Genomic DNA, 22011 nt, shown 5'->3' with positions numbered 1-22011 from the left:
ATATCTTTTGTTGACTGTCATTTTCCTTACACAATAGCAGTGTCTCCAAAGCATAAACCGTGATAATTTACAGTGGTAAATGGGTACAGATGCAGGAATCCTTGGCAGTTCTGTGCATGTTTATAAAACCTAATACTGTTTACTTTGACAACCTGATGCAGCATTTCTGAAGAAATATTCTGTCTCCAGCATCCCTTTTCCTCACTTTCTCCTTCCTTTGGTTATTTCCACATACCATGCAAAGATCTAATATCTAGAAATTCAGTGGTATAAGACTTCTCCTTCTGAAACATTTTGAACTAAATATAAACATAGCAGTCTCAGTCTACTGAAGGACTTGTTCCCCTTTGATCTTTTGTTGTAGGTTTTTGCCATTAATACTATTGTCTCCTTCCTGACAATCTGTTAAGTGGACAAGAATAGTACAAAGCTCATAATGACAGAAATCTCTAAAATGATGAATAAAGAAAATGAAATCTTTAGATGATTTTCTTTCTGAGCAAGAAATATTGTTATACACTATGACAAGCTTTCTGCACTATCACTAAGGCGCTATGAACTGATTCTCATATACAGAATATTTTAATATTTTATTTTTCTTACAGGTTCAGAGAAATACCCTGATTAATTTTCATTGATAACTATAAATTTGATTTCTTGGAGGAAAGGATATTTCATCTATTAAAAAAATAAAAAATAAAAAAAAAAATCAATAGTGTTTTTTGTCACATGGGATTCCTGAAAATATCACATCTTAATAAGAAGATACCTAGCGTATTCTGATTCTGTGACAACAAGGGAAGATCTGTCTGAATCTTGGTTCTGCTCAAAAAAACAGCATGGAAGTAAGATCCAATTCACCTCTTTAGTTATTTAATCCAAATAAAAACATAGTTTAATGCAACTTTCTTTAAGATCAGTGGGAATGTTTTCCTTAGTTCAACAGAAGGTGGATCTGGTTTTGAGTAGGAGATAAGCACCATTTTCAGGAAAATGCCTACAAACTTGAAATCTTAAACTTCAATAAAATTTGCACATAACCATATTGACCCCCAAAAAAGTATTTCACGTGGTTTAAAACTCTTTAGTAGCACTGGATTTATAGATTGAAAGTTTAGTTTTATTTGAAAGTTTCCTGTCCAAGAAACTAAGAAACTTTCTGCTTAGTTTTCATGTTTCCACTGTGATATACCTTTAAATGACATAAATTCAGGCTGTATGTTATTTCATTTGTTTTGTTGCATTACATTGCAATACATTACATTGCAACACTTTATATTAAAATACATTGCATAATATAACACAATATATTTAATATAAAACAAAATTTCCACTGGAACCTTAAAGGTTAAAGTAGTAAGGTGGAAGTCAAAGATTGTTATACATTTCTGGCCATAGTAAGGTCCATGGGACAGATTGATGACCCTGGCATGAAGAATTCTAATTTTACATCATTAATATTTATTGTCATAATGTACAAAACAATGACTTGGGTGAGGCATTTCCTGACTTCAGTGGCACAGCATATGCTTTGGGATTCATGAAACAATGCAAAACAGGAAATGTGCATGGCAGATTCATGACATGCACCATCGCTGGGCCAGAGTTCAGCAGCCTGTTCAGCTGCCTGAGTAATGTAACAGATTCCCTTTTGCCTTCCTGTTCATTTTGTTTTGCTGATGTGCTGGATCTTACTTGTTGTTACTCTTTTTTCTTTTTCTTTCTTTTTCTTTTTCTTTTTCTTTTTCTTTTTCTTTTTCTTTTTCTTTTTCTTTTTCTTTTTCTTTTTCTTTTTCTTTTTCTTTTTCTTTTTCTTTTTCTTTTCCTTTTTCTTTTCCTTTTTCTTTTTCTTTTTCTTTTTCTTTTTCTTTTTCTTTTTCTTTTTCTTTTTCTTTTTCTTTTTCTTTTTCTTTCTTTTTCTTTTTCTTTTTCTTTTTCTTTTTCTTTTTTTTTTTTTATTGTTGTTTTATTTTTAGTTTAACAGAAGTCTTAACTTTCAATTTCAATAAACTTAACAGCAGAGGTTAGCTTGGTGGTGAATTGCTTCTACAGACCTCACAGACTGTCAGGGTAGTCTTGGATGGCCCTCTGAAATGTAGCTGCAGTGAAAAAAATGTGAAAAAAGCTTTGAACTCCCTAACACCTTCCTGCCTCTGCCTCATAGATTTTCTCTATTTTACTTTTCTTTTGTTACTGACAGCTACTTGGAAACAAGATCATTTGCAGACATCATTTGCTTCTTTGCCCCAAACTGCAGTTTTTCTGTTGGCAACAAGCTGAAATTTTGCCTTGCAGAAACAGCGCTTAAGGCTGGTTTCATCCTGAGAAAGGGAAGATTAATAGTCAGGAAAGAAAATTATTTTTCCTTATAAGTAGCTTCATTGCCTTAGTCATTTTTTTTACCCTGATTTAAGCCTGAGGGACTTGTGTTGCAATATACCCCAAAGCTCTTTTTTTCTTGGTTTTAAGTTTGTAGGTAACCTTTTTTACTACCATATCATCATATACAGCTTTCATTATCAGCTCTATTTTTTCAGGTATAGAGATCTTCAGAAATTAACAGAATTATTTCTGAAGGGCATATATTTCAGCATTTCTCTCTCAAAATAATGAGAGTGAAAGTTCAGAGATTGTGCTTGGTGTTTTGTTTTAATGAATTGTTCTTTAATTATGTCAGCTTCTCCTATAAATCAGAGGCCATGTGTCATCTTTTATTTATGGGTGCAGCGACCATTGTGGTTAATTAAAAGTAATGTTGGTTCATTGGAGCATCATGTGGATATTGAGACACTCCACACAAACTCACTGTGCTACAGATGTATACTGTCAGAAAATCCTGAATTTTCTGACAGTCTTTTCTTCCTATTACATTATCCCTTCCCTTCCCTTCCCTTCCCTTCCCTTCCCTTCCCTTCCCTTCCCTTCCCTTCCCTTCCCTTCCCTTCCCTTCCCTTCCCTTCCCTTCCCTTCCCTTCCCTTCCCTTCCCTTCCCTTCCCTTCCCTTCCCTTCCCTTCCCTTCCCTTCCCTTCCCTTCCCTTCCCTTCCCTTCCCTTCCCTTCCCTTCCCCTTTTCTGGGTATAGATTTCAACATTAAGTATTTCAGTATGCATTCAAGTTTCTAAAGTTACCACCAGCTCTTCTTTCCTGTTTCTTCACACCAATATCTCTAAATGCATGTTCCTGCTAAGCAACTACCATTGCATTTATCACATATTGCATTTTGCTATGTAATATATGACAGATTCAGTGACAGCACAAAATGTAACCCTTCGCCTATGCTGCAGGCTGGTGAGGTTAAAAGTATCCCCTACAGTCTTGATGACTGTATACTTGTATAGCCATACACCACCTGTGCTTATTACTCCATCCAGTGTGGATGAACCATAATCTAACTTTGAAGGTGAATCTCTATTCATGTGGCTTTTTGCTTTGAGTAAAGGGCTGGACTACAAGTTCCCTGAGAGGTCCCATACTATCTAAATAACTCACTGAGTTTATAATGCACTCCAAGAAAAACTACTGCAATGGACTATTGGAAGAGGCTGTGGATGTGGTCTACCTTGATTTCAGTAAGGCTTTTGACACTGTTTCCCACAGCATTCTCCTCAGGAAACTGGCTGCTCACGGCTTGGACTGGCGTACATTTCATTGGGTTAAAAACTGGCTGGATAGCTGGGCCCAAAAACTTGTGGTGAATGGAGTCAAATCCAGTTGGAGGCCGTCACTTGTGGCATCCCCCAGGGCTCGGTACTGGGGACGGTCCTCTTTAATATCTTTATCAATGATCTGGATGACGTGAACGAGCGCACCCTCAGTAAGTTTGCAGATGACACCAAGTTAGTTGTGTGTGTCAATCTGCTCGAGGGTAGAAAGGCTCTGCAGGAGGATCTGGATAGGCTGGACCGATGGGCTGAGGAGTATTGGTTGGACCAATACTGTCAGAAACAGTACTGACAGAAACAATACTGACAGAAACAGGACCTGGGAGTATTGGTTGATAGTTGAATATGAGCCAGCAGTGTGCTCAGGTGGCCAAGAAGGCCAACAGCATCCTGGCTTGTATAAGAAACAGTGTGGCCAGCAGGGCTAGGGAAGTGATTGTCCCCCTGTACTCGGCTCTGGTGAGGCTGCACCTCGAGTACTATGTTGAGTTTTGGGCCCCTCACTACAAGAAGGACATTGAGGTGCTCGAGCAAGTCCAGAGAAGGGCGATGAAGCTGGTGAAGGGTCTGGAGAACAAGTTTTACGAGGAGTGGCTGAGGGAGCTGGGATTCTTCAGCCTGGAAAAGAGGCAGCTCAGGGGCGACCTTATTGCTCTCTACAGGTACCTTAAAGGAGGCTGTAGCGAGGTGGGGGTTGGTCTGTTCTCCCACGTGCCTGGTGACAGGATGAGGAGGAATGGGCTAAAGTTGCGTCAGGGGAGTTTTAGGTTGGATATTAGGAAGAACTTCTTTACCGAGAGGATTGTTAGGCATTGGAATGGGCTGCCCAGGGAAGTGGTGGAGTCACCATCCCTGGAGGTCTTTAAAAGACGTTTAGATGTAGAGCTTAGGGATATGGTTTAGTGGAGGACTTGTTAGTGTTAGGTCAGAGGTTGGACTCAATGATCTTGAGGTCTCTTCCAACCTAAAAAATTCTGTGATTCTGTGAGACCAACCAGCAAAGCAGGGTTGCCATCAAAAACACTTTTTCAACAGTTGAGTCACAATCGTGTGCACCTAGACAAAGTGCATTCAGGAGAAACACCCACCTCCACGGGGAATACTTCAGAGAGTATTTTGTCATTATAAATGCAGTGAGTGAAAAGATATGCCTCCTGTGCCTTTTCATAAAGTCAGAATCAAAATACTAAATATTCTCTAATGTGTTCAAATAGTTTTGACCATTTGATACATGTACATGTAGAAATAATCTCTTCCCATACTAATGTATAAGAATCTTAAGGGGTGATAAATATTTATTTACATTATTTGTTAAAAGGTCACTGATGAAGCAAGCCTAAACAAGGTTTACTTGTTAAAGAATAAAACATTTCTTCTTTTTTCCACCTTCCTCAGGCACAACATATATCAAATATATTTGAAAACAACATTTCATGTGTGTAGAGATAGCCAGAATGATTCTTAAAGAAGATTATTCTGTAGCTATTAGCTTGACTCACTCTGCTACATCAACTAAGACAGGTATGGACTATAAATACATAAACATAGTCATATAGATTCATTATGACTGCAGTTCTTACAGAGTTCCCACATAATGCACTTCTGAATTCATATAGTAAAGATTTTATTAATTATTCTGTGAATTCAAATAAATATAAAAGAGATAGCACTTAGTGATTTACTTGATATCTTTTGAAACTTAATTTGCAATGTTTTCCTTAGATTGTAAACTTTACTGGCTAATTTGGAACAGTTCTATTATGTTTTCTTGAACCACTGATAAGCAGGTTCTTGACCCGTCTTTCTATTTCTCAATTTAAAATAACTCATGTTTGTGAATCATACCCTTGACAATTATAGATGCAAACCACTGACACTTAAGAAATATTATAGAGCAGAAGTAATGAATGAAAATGGTGGAATATCTTTTGAATATCAGTTATATACACAAAGTGTTGAAAAGTACAGATGTCCTCTTATTATACAGATGCTTCCATTGAAATGAGTCAAATATTTCCTCACTTTAAAGAAAAGAAAATGTGCCTAATAGTGACATTTGTAAAATAAATTGCTCCTTGATCTCTGTCTTCATATATGATTCATCTTTGGCTTTAATTTTGGCATACTTACTGAACAAGTGGCACTTAATGAAACAATTTGCTGTGCTGATACAGGATGTCAAAGGGAAAGCACATACTCTTTCTGCATGACCCAGGAAATCATGGCCCATAGCTGCAAAGGCAATCTTGTTCTTTGAAAAGGAAAAGTAACACTTAGTATCTGCACAGTGCTAAACACTTAAAAGGGCTATTTACTTATAAACCAATGAACCTTTACACACATACACACAAAGAGTTATTTAGGGAAATTTGTACTCAGATTTACAGATGGGGAAACTAAGAAACAGAATGAAATAATTTAGTGCTGACTGTACACCAAGTTAGTAAATAAATAAATAAATAAATCTTTTAGATGCCTTGATTTTCCTTTTTTTAAATTCATTTTCCTATTGGACCTGCAGTGTGATCATAGAGTACACATGACAGAAAACTTTCAAGTTCATCTGAAATATGAATGAGATGAGAATTGAAATAACTCCTGTCCAGACTTTATAAATTTAGGATTTATCTCCAGCATTACTAGGCAAAAAGAGTTTAATTACAGATAATGTATTTGCAAAAATCGCCCGTATAAAAACTGCACCCATCACCTACTTAGGATTTAAACAACAAAACAAACAATAAAGCAAACAAACAAACAAAGGAAAACCTTGTATAAGAAGAAAAAATCAAGTAAATGCTAATGAAATGCTGGTAAAACATCTCTGAATTCAAGCAATGTAAGGTCTTAAGGTTTAATTTTAATCCACAACTACTATTGTATTGACATTCTTCTGCCTGATAGCAGCCTCTTATTGCTCTTCCTCTCTTTAAACACTTGGATTTTCCATCTGATTAAATCCACAGTAGGTGAGAATAGCACAGTCATATTGGAGTCACCTCAGGTAAAAAAATAGGAATGAAGTTGAAAAAGCCAAAAGAAGTTGCTCTCTTCAGCCTAGACTGACAGGCCGTGAGGTCCGTAGAAGTGATTCCAGACAACTAATACATTCAACATTAATTAACCCTAGCACATATTAAGAAATATAAAAGATTACTCTTTCAGTAGAAAGCCCTATACACTGAGAAAGTCCTCTTTGCACAATGCTGTGTTAGATACTACATACCCTTCCATGCTAAGCCTATTCATTTTTCTGGGACGTAGACAGAAGTAGTCTATTAGCACTCTAATCCAAGTACTTTTTGGCTTTAATATTCATTATAAATCAATTGATTGCAAGGAAAAAAGTTTTTGACCTTTAGCAAACCTCTCAGATTCCTTACACATAAAGCCTGAGTTACGACATCAAGCTAGCCAAGGGATTATCCAACAGCAATAGAAAGTCAAGAGGAACCCTTACTAAATATCCATTCACTAAGCCTTCCATATCACAGATATGGAAGTAGGAACATTCCAGGGACTTTATGATTATTCATTCATTGGGCCATATTCATTTGTTTTGATCATTATCTTTAAAGGATTGATTCAAAAAGAGTTGGCCAAATTTCTGGAAACATAAACACTTATAACATGAATTAATGTTGTTATTACTATGACCCCATGGTCAATAAAACTTATCTTCCTTCTTGTCATGTAAAGAAGTCTCTCTGGAGGCAAGTTGTGTGTGTGTGTGTGTGTGCGCGCACATGTGTGTGTTTGCATGCACGCGTGTGTGTGCGCATGTGCGTGTGTGTGTGTGGTTACTAACCTTAGCTTTCATGACAATCTGAGGTCTGACTGGCTGGGGAGTAGCTTGGTTAGAATGATGAGTTGGTCTTTTTGGTAGAAAGTGAGTTTGGTAGAATGTAAGTCAGCAGCCCTGGCAGCAAAGGTGGCCAAAAACATATTAACACAATTAACAAAGAGACATCAGTGTGAATTGAAGGTGACTATTCACTTTATTTTACATATAAGAAGGTGAAAGGGAAAAAAAGGCTAGAAGTCAAGGCAAGGAAGTGGTGAGGTAGGTAGGAATTCTAGACTGTTAGTTTGCATAATTAAAAGCAAGGATCTACTGAACTGTACATCATGCCCCAAAATGTTAGACAGTTTTGATTTTCTTTGTGCTGTTTCCTCCTAGGGCCGTGGCCATGTATTTATATGTTAAAGAGTGTCTGAGTTCAGTTTCACAGAAGTAACTCAACCTAGTGTGGAGCCTCAGTTCACAGTAACTGTCTTGCAGCCACACCTGACTCATTCTCCTACCTAAATATAGATGGTAAAGTCTACTAGATTCAGATATATCCTACATATAAACATGTGATCATGTTTCCAACAGGTACTTGTTTGTGCCTTTTGCTTACTTATATATTGGTAGCAATATTTATCTTTTATATAAAATCTCAGCCCTCAAGCACCAGTCCTCAAGGGACAGATTTAAAATTTCAGTGTTCTTGTTTATTTTGTGCTTCAAATTGCCCATGACAAGTCAACATGAATTTGATTTCAGCTAGGTCATTTAGACTGACTACCTTTCCAATTGTCAAATATAAAACTTAATTCTCCATTGATAAATTTGTATTTCTACTGTTTCAGTGGTAAACTCTTTTTGTCTTGAATGAATCCAGCTATGAATTTCAGTGACTCAAGTGTGTTGAACATGGACACTTGAACAAATTTTTGGAACTTATCTTGTACATGTACCAAGTTAAAACAATATAACATTCTTATTTCCTAATAATAAGCTATGCGACACTGATCATTCTAGAGTCATTGTTAAATTGCTAGGGAGTCTTATACAGAACGTCTTTCCCAGGTAAGAAAGTCTTACTGCCTCTGCAGTACTTAATCTAGAAACAATACGAATATGAAATCTTCTTCAATGTTGAAGAAGATTTACAATGACAATGGCTTCCTTTCACTGTAAGGGTCCAGGCACCCAGCTGGAGTAATTTGGCATGGCCCTGGTGAAGTTAGCGTCACAATATAAAATTGCATGAGCTTAGGATATGGTTCCTGAGAACAATAGAGAAAACCCAGCTGTACCATATGCAGACTTTTGAAAATGGTTAAGAATAAAATCCTTCACACATGCACAAAAAATAGCCACCCACTGGAAAAACACATTTGCAAGACTGAATTGATTTGTGAATACCATGTGTTACCAATCATAATAATTACATATGTTAGGTAAACTTAATGGGGAAACTCAGCCAATATTTTTTTCATTCATTTGACAAAATATACACTATCTCCTTCCAAAAAGCACTTTAGTATCTCTTGTGATTATTCATAATGATATTCTTTACAGGTTTTTGAATTTTCAAGTTTTTCTATTGTTTTGTCAAGGTGGAAAAAGGGTATATTTGTTTACTGTAAAACTTCAGAGGAAGTAAAATGTAAATAAACCGTGTAACTTCTGAAATAAACTTACTAATGCATTATTTTTTTGGAATGTTTCTCACAATCTGTTTTAGTGGACTAAGCAAAAGATTGGTTCTAGGTTTTACTGTTTATCCTGGCAGTGACTTGAAGAACTTCCATAAGTTATTTAATCAATGGCAGTCATGTGCTTTAAGATCATCAGAAAGGACAATCTTTTTAAGTGCAAAGCATTATTATTGTTCCTATACCTGAAAAGTTTTGTTCATATCCATAACATATTAGTGATATCAGTATAAAAGATTGATTTCCTTTCTACTTAAACTTCACATTACATCCATGACCCAAGGAACTTAAAGACATATTTTTAGTAACCATCATCATAATAATAAATCCTAATTTATATGTGTCCAGACCTTAGAGCCTCTGAGCATCTCAGCAGAAATAAGAAAACATAAAGTTTCAATAAAAACCTCAAGTACTTGTAAACAAAACCACCAATCCCACCCAATAATAAACCCACCCCCCAAAAAAACAAACAAACAAACAAAAAACACACAATATAAAGTATTAAATATAACTCTAACAAAGAAAATAAACTGAAAAGCACAGAAAATAGTATTAGAAAGTATATTTTGGATGAAACACTCAGTACATCATGTTGGCCCAAGATGTGTGATCAGTTTTCATCCAAACATCTACTCTTTTTTTCTCCTTTATTTTTTATTTTTTTCCCTTTTTTGGGGGGGTTCATTTAAATAATTAACATTTATATGGCAGTGTGAGTCTGAGCAAGGAAGTTGACAGGTAATATTTTAAGAGATTGTTATCTCAAACTCTATCTGGAATCATAAACCAGTTTTCTAATATTCTTTCAAATAAAAAATAGCTGAAGGATTACTCTGAAGTAAGGTATGAACCTTCATATCCAGAGAAGTCCTCCATGTTTCTCAGTACTGCAGTGAGATGGAATTAATAGACTTTCATTATTCTACTTGTGCCACATTTGATGGACAGGAAGAATAGTCATATCATAAAGCAACACTGCTGCTGCACACAATTTTATTAACAGTACAGGTATTGTAGCTGAAGAGCTATAATTCAGGTTAGGCATCCTCTCTTTAAAATACGTGACCATCTTTAATAATAAGTCACCAGTGCTAAAACATACTTATTTAGCCTACTATTTAGGCATAAGCCATGACTGTGTTTTTGACTGATTGTTCTGTGTGAATATTTGAAATAATTTCAAGGTCAACAGCAAAAATTCTAAGACTTTTAAATGTCTCTCTGTTTTGTATTGTACAAATACTGTGGAGCTAGTTTGGATAGCTTTCCCAAAGCTTGCGTCAGGTGACACAAAATGAGAATATGGAAGAGAACAGTCTAAGTGCTTTGAGTCCCAACAATGTAGGTTAGCTCAGGCAGAAAAATGCTGCCATAATACAGCCACTAAATACTAACTAGTAAGGGATAGAAATTAATATCTGACATAAATGAAAATGTAGCAATGTATAGTAAAAGCAGATACAATTCATTTCCCAATATCTAAGCCCACCATATTAAGTATTTACTTGTACCTAGGTACAGTGAGTCTGAGTTTTGAATCAATTCACTTTGTAGTGAAGTTTAGACAAATGTGTTGGTGAAATGAGAAACCATTTAAATTTATTTACAAGTAATATACATATTTTGACAGCAGCCTTCTGCACTACAATTTGTACAATACATTGCTCTCCCTGAAGAAAAAAATAGTGCACATTACAGAAGCTAATGAATCATTCAGAATCATTCTTCTTCTCCTTTTATCTGTGTCTCATCTTTTCCATTCTGACTTCTTTGTAGCTAAAGTAGCCTTTCTGAAGTAGCCTTTCTCTGGGTGTCTCTAAAGGATGAAATGCAATACGAGCTCAAATTGTGAAACTTTTGACCATTACTGTAAAAGTCATGTTAAAATATAAAAACTGGTTGTCTCAGTTACATATCAAACAGTCCATCAGCAGAATCAGTACTATCGTTTTTGATAGTTTTGATATATTATACCACTTTTAATTGTTTATTTATTTATTTATTTCCAGGTAGGAAAAGGGTTTTGAAACAAGATCATCAATACAGAAATATACAATTTAAAGCATTTTGAGAGAAACACTGAAAACAACCATTTGTCGCTGACCTTACAATGATGTTGAAGTGCCTTAGTGACTACATTACAGCTTGGGAAACTTCTGTGCTTGGCATTTAGCCATAGGTAAAATGCCACTTGCATCTTTTTCTTTGCTGAAATTGTGTTTCTTTGATGCTAAATATATATGTGTGTGCGTGTGTGCATGTATTATTTTTTTCTTCTGCATATTCCTTTTTAAATCACAAAGGACAAAAAAAACGTGAGTAAAAGCTAAAACATGATGAAGGTTTCAAATGAAATTAAGCAATTTATGAAATAATGATTTGTATCCTCAAGATAATATCATAAACTGGATTAGGGCATGAATAATTGATTGTGTAAGTATACATTTTGTAACTGTTGTTCTTTTTTTTTTCTTCTTGAAGGCAGTTGAATTCTCACCTGTAGATTTTGTAAGAAAGCTTTGTTCCTGCAGTCAGATATTCTGACTGTAGTTATGTCATTTCAGTCTAAGTCTGTTCATCTCAAATCAGATAAGGTGTTTTGCATTTATGATTACCCCAATTTTTTTCTGTTATAGACAGAAAGTCTATATGCATGCTTCACATACCACTGACAGAAGCATAACTAGGAAAGCATGACAGGAACATAAAAAAATTGGGAGATAACTACCAAGTAAAGGTTAGGTGCTGCTTCTAGACTACTACAGTGCAGATATAGTAGGAGTAATTAGCTAGTTCTTTGCTTCTTTTCATGCATAGAAATATATGTTTAGTATTCACAGGAGAGGATTAAGATGTGGGGCAAAAATGTGTGGGATGGAAAATAATCTGTTCAGCTCTGATTCCGTCCTGCTTTATCAAAACAGAAAGGGCTGCCAGGAAAAAAGGGAAGAAGTTTATGCATGGATTAGGGATCCATTGGCAAATATCAAGCAATAAGCAAAACAAGATGCTAACTCTCAAAATATCTATTTATTGACTGCATTTTTTGTGTTCCATTGGTAGTGCATTTATCCAGGTAAAATGGCTTCATCCAAGACTGCCCTGAATTTAAAGGGTAAAAGCAGTTAACAATCCCATCACTGGAAAGAACAGGTCTGATCCTCTCTTCTTCACCTTAAAGGGAAAAAAAAGTAAGAAACAACCCCCCCCCACACACACGCATCCCCACACACACACATTTCTCTATACCTTGCAAATCCACATAGGAAACATAGGAAACAATTCTTTGAAAGACAAAGGAAACCTTGCATCAAAATGAAAGAATCAGTATATCAAAACAAAACTGAAACCACAACACTAAATGCTTACCAGGCTCTCACATAGTTGCATGAGCTGTTAAAATTAAAGGTGAAATAAATAGAAGCATCTGGCATCTTTCTCTGGACCTAAAACACTCAGAGTATCCCACTTTAAGATATTCAGATGTTAAACTGTATGGTGACAGAGTATTCCTAGAAAAAGGATTGATAGCTATCTCTGGGGTAATACTGATTGCATCCCTTCTCCCATTAAGATTCTCTCTGAAAGTGGGGAGGGAGTATGTGAAACAGGAGGAAATACTTTGAATTACACTTGAGGCATTTTCTTCAATACATTTTTAGTAGGTAATGCTTTGTTTTGTTATTGGAATTCTTGAATTCTGAAATGTGTTCTATATTCCTTCTCTGGCAATCAAAATTTCCAAAAATTGAGTTGTATATCTTGTGAAGAGATACCCTTCTGGTCACTAGTCCCTCATTTACTCAGCAATCCCTGAGGCGGTTGACACTTGAATGTCTTTCAAGCTGCAGACCTTTGAGAGCGAGAGTGTCTTTGAGATTTCATTGTGAAAAAAATATCAGATTAACAGGACACTTAAATAACATAGTAACAACAACAACGACAGTAAAAATAATAATAATAATAATAACAACAATAATGTCTTTAACTTCATTACAGTCATGCAACAACACTCTTTTACCTCCTTCAGCCTGCTGACCATCAGTCTTTGTGTGTCTGGACAAGTCTCCAGTGAACACTCATTTCTCATGAAAAGGTCTTCTTAAAATGCCATGAAGCAATTAGGGAAAACAACTGCCTTTGACTAGCCAGAGCCTGCCAGGATTGTGAGGGTGATGGTAGGAAATTAAGCAATGGGTGCTCCTGCCAGACGGGACATGCTGTGAACACGTGGCTACTTTGGATTGCTAACAATGGGGAGAAACAAATGCAAAAGTGTGAGCTTTTATAGCAATTTATACATTATATATTTATTTTACTGGTAAATGAAGCCTTATTAAAAAAAAAAAAAAAAAGGAAGAAAAGAAAATAGTAGGACTGGCAGGCATTGAACTACAACAGCATTAGAGGAGAAGGAAAATAAATATGAAACTGAAGTCTCAGTTACAAATGAAAGGGGAAAAAGTACTGAAATTTGCCAACTGAACCTGCTGGTAATAATTAGATTGAGGTTGCTTAGAAAATGAAACACTATTTTTTTTACTTCAATTTTTAATTCATAAAACAGTTACTAATCTTGTTCATTAGACCTGCCTGCTGGAGCCACGTGCCTGGCTCTTGGTTAGGAGTGCTGTGCTGTCTACATTATGTCTGGGGACTTTTAAAAGTGTCTTCTGGTTTGTGTTCTTAACAGGAGTTGTACTTGAATCACAGGCCAAGGCCAGGCAACTTTGGAAAAGCACAGCTATGGTTCCTGATCTAAGTATTGTAATTAAATCTACTCCTTAGGATAGGGTTTTGTTGGTGGTAGGTTTTTTGTTTGTTTGTTTTGCAGATTTTTAATGGTGCAATGACTTTAAAAAGCAAATATTATAACAGTAGCATAGAGACCCATGGAAGAGAACTCTGTTGGAGCAGTTGTGCAACTCATTTAAGGGTTTTATTTGTATCTCCTGGTGTGAATGTTCAGACTACTCAGCTGGGAGGTTAAGGATCACTGAGATATATTCTAGTCCTTCTTTCAGACAGACTCCTGTTGCTGGTTGCCAAATTTGCTACCACATACTAGTGGCAAGATAGCAGGATAAGAATTACTGGTCAGATTCAGTTTTTATTGCATTATCAATGTTGTGGTAAAGTATGACCACAGAAATAGAAAAAAAAAAATAGAATAAAGATTAATACTTAGAGTGGCCAATAATTTACATTTCCACAACATAAAGAATGAGATGATCAATTAGTCTCAAATTCATGGATTTCTATTGCAACATTTATTATGGCATAAGAATCTATTGCCAACAAAAATTTAAAAATTCTAATCACTTATGCTGTCTGTAGGACTGATTTGTCATTTAAGTCATCATTATTTTTTATTTCTTTTTAATTTGAGCCTTAATTTAGCCCCATGTATTTTCAGGAATCGTTGAAAAAAAAAAATAAAATTTGGAATTATTAAAGTACATTGGATTTAGAAACTACAGAAAGTAACTGCTTGCACTAAAACGAGTTTAAACAGCAGTGGCATTCACACAGGAAAACTGGCATGCAAACTATCCTACTGTTATAACCTGAGCATAAACTGAAGAGACACCTCCTAGTGTAAGCTCTTTAACCTTTTGTTTCTTTTCACATTTAGGGGGAGATTTTATATATATATAAATATACATATATATATGACTTTATATGTATATGTATTATACAAATATATATATATAATTCAACTTCTACTGTCAACTTTTGTCTGCATTTCTTTTTACAGGACAAAGTCTTTGCCTGTGATTTGACTGACATGTACTAAGGAGTCATTAGGAGTGGGATTAATTGTTCCTAAATGCAGTTGTCTAAAACAATAAACTATTTACCAAGATCCTATCTATAGTCACTGAAAAAGACATAGACACCTCTAGACTCTGACTCTTCTATCTTAATGTCCTGACTAACCTAACAGAAATGAATCATCTTCTTTGTGAGTTTGTCTCTCTTATTGAGTATAGAGAGTCTCAGAGCAAGCTTCAATCAGATGCTAAATGCAAAGATGGTTACTGGTAAGATTTTCAGAGTCCAAATTATCCTCCCTGGATAGCTGTACTAGGTCTCTTACATATTAGGGGTTTGTAATTTACAAAAGCTGTTTCAAATCCAAATCAATAACCTGATGTCTAAATAGAGGTATAGATAGTTAACATACAGTCAACGTGGAAAACAGGGCTGCAGTTTAATACCATCATGGGCTGGTTTCAAACTAATTATTCAAAATCAAGTGGATGAATTTCAGTTTAGATGTTCCAAGTCAATCTGTCCATGCCAAGAGTTTGATGTTTATTGTTTCAAAACTCCTGGAGGGCCTAAGACTTGAGGTATTTTCTAATATTACTTACTGAGCGGTAAGAAAACCAGTGCATTCAGTGACTTTGCTTCACATATAATAAATTAGCAAATATTAGATGCTCAGCACACTGGGAATATTGCCTCCATAGAACAAAGAACAATTGTTTGAAGGTTTGTTTGCTAATAAAATCAGTAAAATCCATCATCATTAATCACCTTGTAATTTTGGTTTTCTACTTTCCAGAAAAGACCCGTGGCTGTTTTACATTGCTGACAGTTTCAGATATTGATTGAATATACAATATATATGCATATACATGTGTGTGTCTGTTCATATGTTTGTATTCCTCTATATATGAAAGTCACCATTTATATGTTGAATCACAAATCAGATTCTGAAAGGTATATACCATAATATTGTCTGCTAAACAATTCAGTCTGCTCTGCATTTAGGTTTATGCTAGATATAGTCCTGATGATATTGTAATTAAAAATCTAAGGCTAAAGAGAAAGGACCTATTTATCTAACATAAATTTAAGACACTTCTTTTGCCAATGGAAACAAAAGTATCTGCAGAGGATAATTAATCCTCACAATTTCTAAAGTGTCAGGAAAGAGAGAGAGCATTTTCTGCAGGTACCTGTCTCTCTCCACTAACTGTAGGGGGTCACTTCACAGCTACTTCAAGTTAGATTATCTGAGGTTGGACTAATTTTTTTAATTCCACAGAAACTGTTCCAGACTTAAAGCTCTCAGACTTTTTTTTTTTTTAATTATTATTATTTTTCTTTTTTGAGCTTTCTTCTTCTAGCTCATCATTCTGTTTTCTCAGAATGGTAGCACAGGAAGTGTCTTCACATACATCCCATACATCCGTGTTCATCTAACAGAATGGTATCTAAGTTTTGCTGGTGCCCCTGGTAGTTCTGGAAAATAAACAATGTTGGAAGGCATGGATCAAAAATCCTTGACCCTGCAGTCAACGGTTGGTCACAGGACAGTTCCATTGCTGGCTGTTTTTGAGATTCTGGGGTAATGGTTCACAGTTGACTAAAATGGAGGAGTGAGACCTACAGAATGACTGACACTTGGTGTTTTGTTTGGAAATCTGCCAAGTAAACATTCAAGAACAGGCCAGACCTCATCCTGATTAGCTCCTCTGAGGTGGCACTTTAGTGATGCCACAGGCAAAACCAATACCTTTTCCAGCTGCAGCTTGAACATAGACTGCCAGGTAAGACTTCCAGTGCTGAAAACAAAGAATTTGAAAAAAACAAAAAATTGCTTGACCCAAAGTATGGGTCAAAGTATGGGTCAAAGTATGGTACTTTGTGATAGCGGGTCTGTCAGACTGCAGCCAGTCATTAGAAAACAATCAAGTAGTACACAGACGGGGTAATCGTTCTGGACAGAGTTTCAAACAGGTCTAAGGAAGTGAGTCACTCAGCCTGCCTTGAAAGTGAATGGAAGCTGGAGACCTGTTTCCTGAGAAAACTTTGAAATCCTAGCTTACATTACAACATGGCTATTATCCAACCTTAACTTTGGACACGGAAAGCGTTTTCTTTCTCTCTCTCTCTCTTTTTTTTTTTTTTTTTTCTTTCCTATTTATGCCAAATTAAAAGTATGAGGTCCTAAAGTGCATTTACACCAAAGCAACTTTCCACTGACTTAGCCATATAAAGTAGCCTTGTAGTAGGTATAAATATGATTTATAGTTAAGACTCCTTTCCACCACCTGAGTGGTGTGAACCAATCTTTGTGAAAATGAGATTCAGCTATCCAATTTCCAGAAAGCAGCCAGTTTGTGTTGCTCAGACCTGCTGCTAAAGAAGCAGAAACTTCTTCTCCAGACACCAGAACTGCCCCACTACCCAAAATGAATAGTTCAGTCTCTCTACATTTTTCATCTTCTATTCTACCTGAGAACATTACTTCAATGTCCAGAAAAACTTTTCCAGTCTTGAAGAAAACTCTTCTGATTCTGATGAATGGAAAGAAATAGAAAAGAGATAGAAGGGACTAGAAAAGGTACTTGGGTAATCTTTCTCAAAAAGTGATAAAAAAAAAATAAAGGAAAGCATAACTCATATGACAGTTAACCTAATTTTCTTTAAATAGTATTGTAAAATGGTGGTAGACTTCTTTAGGAAAATATTCTCAATTCCCATATAATAATTCTTTTTAGGAACACAGGGTGTTTTAGGAAGCATAATAGATCCAATTTGGGTATGTTACCTCTTCTGAAGGAATGCCATCTGGAATAAAGGAAAAAACTCAGGTTTTAGCTTTGTTTTTAATGGGAAATTACTTTATGTTATGACTCATCAGAACAAGTTAATTTTTTCTTTTATCATGCTTTACCTTTAAGCAATAATTTTATTTTAAAGACCATAATGATACATCTGGGTTGCATTCTGGAAATGAAGCTGATCTGAAACTATAACCTAAGGCATTTGGACAACAACAACAACAAAAAAAAACCTTTCCCTTGTATTTGAAAGCAATGAACTTCTATGCACTGCCTTGGCCTGTGGTAGTATTATAGAATGCCTATAAGCCATTTCAATAGCATTATCTAATTAATTTTCCCGAAATTTCCAAGATATAGGTAGGAGGTTACTTATTTGACTTTTGCAATTGAACGGTAATTAGAAACAGCTTAAACAACTTCCCCAAAAAGTTGTAAAGCATCATTTGCAGAGACATACTTTAAAATATATATATTTTTTTCTTTTCCTCAGGTTCTAATATAATCACAGATTTTTCTTGTCTCTCTTACAATTATGAAGGAATATGCCCTTTCAATTGACCTTCTTTCATGAATAAAAATAAATTCTGCAACCTCCTTATGTCTCCGCATCACGCAGATCTTGAAAGTTGTGAGAAAATCACTGTATCTCCACATTTTTGAAAAGATCTCAGCCTGTCATAAGCATGTTTGACCGTTGCCAGTAACCCAGGTACTCAGTGCATCACCTCACTGCCTTCCGGACACACATATAAAAGAGTGTGACTCTATATTTCTTTTTCCAATTACTCACAAACTAATTTAAACTGTTTTGCAAGCACTTTTTTTTATTATTATTATTTTCCCAAATGACAAGTGTATTAGCTAAGACTGTCAGACTGGCTGCCAGCTCCCCAAAGCAAGCCCAGCACACTGTGACCTCATGCACGCAGCACGCAGGATTGACTATGAGCAGGGGGCTCCTAGGAAATAGATGTGAAGCCTGGGCCCTGTCTCAGCTGCCTTGGTAAGCATGTTTTATGATAAACTTTATCTCATTAGGAGAGAGAAGGGGGAAGTTTTGGTCAAAGTCCAACTCTAGAGCTTATGTTGAGACTGAACTTTTCTGCTCTCCAAGTCTGCCATATCAAATTAGGGAGAATAAAGCCGGCTGCTTGCCTGATTATTTATAACATCACAGGAAACTTGGAATGACTTATTAAGGATGGAAATAGTTCTCTTTCCTCAGAAATGGATCTTTCTTTGCCAAGATACACAGTGACTGACTGTGTGTAAGAGCGGTGTACAAATACCTTCCACATCGAAGGTTATTAAAATATACCTGGCCTCGTTTATCAGTACTTCCATGGTATGCACTCACCCACACTGTGATACCTAAAAAGAGCTCCAGGGAGCCCTGCTCAATGTTCTGAGGGTCAGGAATAGATTTGAAAATGGAAAAACAAAAATAAAACGAAAACACAGATCAGCATGCTTGTTGCATCTTTGATAGAGTCAATGAGCCTTTAGCATGGAGCTTGGCAAACATTTCAGTCCAAGTTAATACCCATTGACCACATAGGTTTTTCATTAAAAATAAATCTTTTAAGTCTTTCCCCTTGAATATTACAAGAATAGAACTTGGAAAAGCAGGCCAGCTTCAGGACGCAGGAAGTGTAATCTGATGGCCACAGCAGGAAAGTTCATGTTGGATTTCTTTTCTAACTCATTCAGTAACCATAGGGCTATTTATACTACCTCTCTGCACCTCTGTTTCAACACCCTGAAAATAAAGCTAACAAAACTGAAAGAATGTTGCCATGAAATAATCTTTTGCAAGGTTTTTGATTCAGAGATCTTGAATGTCTCATTTCTGGACAGGATTTTAAATAGGAAAATAGCACATAGTATTCAAAAGGGAGGTGTGCAGCATGAGTGAGGTGGATTAGAACCTGTGACCTCATGGCCCAGTAATTCCGGTTGCAGTAATTATGTCAGATAGTTACAGGAAAAATCTGTGAGATAAAGATAGAAATACAATATAAAATTCATTGACGAAATGAAATACGTTCACCCCTTTCCAAAAATTTCTCACTATATTTTCACTGTTTGCATTTCAAAAACACTATTCCAAAGGACACAGATTTGGACCTCTGCACAACTTTGGCCACATGTTAGACTGCAATATAAATTGCAATTTAATTGCAAGCCTATAGAGTTAGTTGTAAGGAAGTGAGAGAAAGCAGATACTGACTAGAATATTGGGAAACGTATTAACTAAGGATTTTTTTTATTATTTGTGTGTGTGTGTGTGTGTGTTACATGTAACTTACCTTTTCTGAACCATCTGTATAAATAAAATTAGTATTGTTGGCTTGTCTTACAACTGCATCCCTTGCTTCATTTGCAGGTGGCTTTGTGAGACAGAAATATTTCTCAGAGATGTCAAGGTCATTGTAATCTTTGTGAATAAAATGAACAAAACTAGGTCTTCATGTTGCTTTGATTTTCCTGTTCCTGCAGAAGGCAGTACAGGCAGGGGAGGCTCACAGAATGTAGAATAGAAGAGGACTGAACCTCTATTTTTATGTTTCATTTGTTAAACGGATATTTTTCTGGGGCTACACAAACTGCTTATGGATGCAGTTCCTCAAAATTAGATGCAAGTCTCAGGAATAGAATTAATGGTGCAGTGTGGGACATCTAAACTTTCATGTTTGGTGCAGCCCCCAAGCATGATTCATATCAGCCAATATGTTGGTATTGTGGTTGTCTAAGCTCCAGATCAGAAAATGTCAGAGAGAAGCTTTTAAATTTTGTCTTTCTCCTGAATTTAGGCATTTATCCACAGTCCAAATTAGGTTTTGTGAAACTAAGATTTGCAACCAAAATGCTTTGCCTGCACTTCTCTGCCTAAGTCATCTAAGTGTCAGCAAAGACAACTGTCTCCTGCTTCACTTTCAGAAGATCACCAGCGAGAAGGGGGAGGAGGAGGAGGAGGTGATATTGCTAAACACATTTTGCATAAATCTTGCTATGAAAGTACTTGCCGCCTTCTCTTGACCTATTTTCGAATGAAGTGTCTGTGGGAGCTATGCAATGTGCAGAAGTTGATGCTGTCATTATGCATGAAGTAAGCACAGAGCACAGGGCCTTTGGGTGGACTTAGCACAAGGACATGTTGTTTTGCATCCCAGATGGACTGGGAGGGGAGGATGTGCATTTAGATATTCCATTCAGCTGAGAGGGTGACATATTTGGATGTGTGCAGTGACATATGCAGTTAGGAAACTTAGATGCTTTAGGACCCTCAGATATGTGAGTGAGCAAATGGAGTATTTTAGATCACCCATCTGGATTTCAGTGTTTAAATTGCACTCTAATTGTATGTTAGATACCTAAGTGCTGTTTTGGATCTCACCTTTGATTGTTATGTACATTACTTCTGCATAAGAGTTTCTGGTGATTTTACTTTTTTGTGTTTCTAAGTAATGTTCAGGTGTAACAGAGAGGTAATAAAAAGTCTGATTGGAGAAAATTATTTTTACTCTGTGTTTTGGAAGCAGATAAGAAATGTTAAATAAAAATAGATTTTACCCAAAATAACACTTGTGCCTCTTATTTTAAGTTGTTTCTTGTTTATTTTATCCTTTTTTTTTTTTTTCTAATATATTTTCAGGAGCTGTACATCATTTGTCTAGCAGGTGTCACTGTCTAAGCAGGTAAACGGTAGAGTTATATTGTCCTGAGATTTATCACAGAAGAATAGTGACAAGAAGGAAGCCTGTAGAAGACAAAATAGTGTCTGTAAAACGTAGAAATATTTCTGTCTTTCCCCATGGGTTAAGAACTGTATCACATAAGCCAGAAACTCCTATGAATCTCATTATGTCTTTTAAAAAGGCTATAAGCACAAAGGGTAAATCCATCAGGGTTAACAAGATGGATACCTGGGTAGTAAAAATGAGGCAGACATACATGTAAATCTCTTTCCCAGGAAAAGAATAAGTAATTCTCTTCACTGACAGGTTTCCTTAGTGTAATTGCTGTAATTGAATGAAGATAAACATCTTCATTCAACATGTAAACTCAGTCCATTTTTTAATTTCTGTTTTCTGATTTTCCTCTGTCTGATGTTGAAATCTAAGCTAAAGTAATGCAATGCCATTAAATGCAATTTGAGTGCCTTGAATTCTTTGTCATATGGAATTTTCATGTGTTAGATCTCAAAGATCTCATTCTTCTCAGCTGATCCCTCGGCTCATGGTTAGTGGTGTCCAGCAGACAGAATACAGCAGAT

Source organism: Aythya ferina, assembly GCF_964211825.1.
Source record: "Aythya ferina genome assembly, chromosome: 5".
Taxonomy (NCBI): Eukaryota; Metazoa; Chordata; class Aves; order Anseriformes; family Anatidae; genus Aythya; species Aythya ferina.
The sequence above is the reverse complement of the archived record's forward strand: the minus strand, read 5'-3'. Positions refer to the sequence as shown.